Raw genomic sequence first — 2045 nt, 5'->3', positions numbered from 1 at the left:
AGCCAACGCAAGGCAACGGCCGTCGTGTGGCCTAAGGTCAACCGCCTAGCCATGAGGGGCACCGTCGTGCGTTTTTCTTGCCGTCGGTGAGCCATCGTGCCGATGCCTTAACCAACGCAAGCCAACGGCCATCGTGCGGCCTAAGGCCAACCGCCTAGCCATGAGGGGCACCGTAGTGCATTTTCCTTGCCGTCGGTGTGGCCGTCGTGCCCACGCCTTGGCCAACGCAGGGCAACGGCCGTCGTGCGGCCTATTGCCCACCTCCTAGCCGTGAGGGGCACCGTCGTGCATTTTCCCAGCATGGCTACAGAGGTTTACCCGTGGCCTTGGGAGCAAAACCCCACGGCAGTTGTGCTTTTTTCTTGCCGTCGGTGAGGCCGTCGTGCCCATGCCTTAGCCAATGCAAGGCAACGGCCGTCGTCCGTCCTAAGGCCCACCGCCAAGCCGTGAGGGGCACCGTCGTGCATTTTTCTTGTCGTCGGTGTGGCCGTCGTGCCCACGCCTTAGCCAACGCCGGGCAACGGCCGTCATGCGGCCTAAGGCCGCCATGAGGGGCACCGTCGTGCGTTTTTCCAGCATGGCTACAGAGGTTTACCCGTTGCCTTGGGAACAAAACCCCACGGCAGTCGTGCGTTTTCCTTGCCATCGGTGAGGCCGTCGTGCCCATGCTTAAGCCAATGCAGGGCAACGGCCGTCGTGCGGCCTAAGGCCCACCGCCTAGCCATGAGGGGCACCGTCGTGCGTTTTATTTGCCGTCGGTGTGGCATCGTGCCCATGCCTTAGCCAACGCTAGGCAACGGCCGTCGTGCGGCCTAAGGCCAAACGCCTAGCATCGTGCCCGTGCTTTAGCCAACGCAGGGCAATGGCCATCGTGCGGCCTAAGGGCAACCGCCTAGCCACGAGGGGCACCGTCGTGTGTTTTTCTTGCCATCGGTGTGGAATCGTGCCCATGCCTTAGCCAACGCAAGGCAACGGCCGTCATGCGGCCTATGGCCGACCGCCTGGCCATGAGGGGCACCGTCGTGCGTTTTTCTTGCCGTCGGTGTGGCCGCCGTGCCCATGCCTTAGCCAACGCAGGGCAACGGCCGTCGTGCGGCCTAAGGCCCACCGCCTAGCCATGAGGGGCACCGTCGTGCGTTTTATTTGCCGTCGGTGTGGCATCGTGCCCATGCCTTAGCCAACGCTAGGCAACGGCCGTCGTGCGGCCTAAGGCCAAACGCCTAGCATCGTGCCCGTGCTTTAGCCAACGCAGGGCAATGGCCATCGTGCGGCCTAAGGGCAACCGCCTAGCCATGAGGGGCACCGTCGGCCGTTCTTCTTGCCGTCGGTGTGGCCATCGTGCCTATGCCTTAGCCAACGCAGGGCAACGGCCGTCGTGCGGCCTAAGGCCCACCGCTTAGCCATGAGGGGCACCGTCGTGCGTTTATCTTGCCGTCGGTGTGGCATTGTGCCCTTGCCTTAGCCAACGCAAGGCAACGGCCGTCGTGTGGCCTAAGGCCTACCGCCTAGCCATGAGGGGCACCGTCGGGCGTTTTTCTTGCCGTCGGTGTGGCATCATGCCCTTGCCTTAGCCAACGCAAGGCAATGGCCGTCGTGTGGCCTAAGGCCTACCACCTAGCCATGAGGGGCACTGTCGTGCGTTTTTCTTGCCGTTGCCTTAGCCAACGCAAGGCAACGGTCGTCGTGTGGCCTAAGGCGCACCGCTTAGCCATGAGGGGCACCGTCGTGCATTTTTCTTGCTGTGGATGTGGCGTCGTGCCCATGCCTTAGCCAACGCAAGCCAACGGCCGTCGTGCGGCCTAAGGCCTATCGCCTTGCCATGATGGGCACCGTCGTGCGTTTTTCACGTCGTCGGTGTAGTGTCGTGCCAATGCTCCGTCATGCGGCCTAAGGCTCACCGCCTAGCCTTGTTTTCGCTTATTTTTATCTTTTTAAGCATACATGTTGAGTCTCGTTAATGTCCACCGCCGTATGTCTTTGAAATTCATAAATTGCTTTTTTTTTTAATTAAACTATATTTTTGTATTTTTTATTATTTTTTATTA

The sequence above is a fragment of the Coffea arabica genome, chromosome 11e (genome assembly GCF_036785885.1).
Source record: "Coffea arabica cultivar ET-39 chromosome 11e, Coffea Arabica ET-39 HiFi, whole genome shotgun sequence".
NCBI classification, from domain to species: Eukaryota; Viridiplantae; Streptophyta; class Magnoliopsida; order Gentianales; family Rubiaceae; genus Coffea; species Coffea arabica.
The sequence above is the reverse complement of the archived record's forward strand: the minus strand, read 5'-3'. Positions refer to the sequence as shown.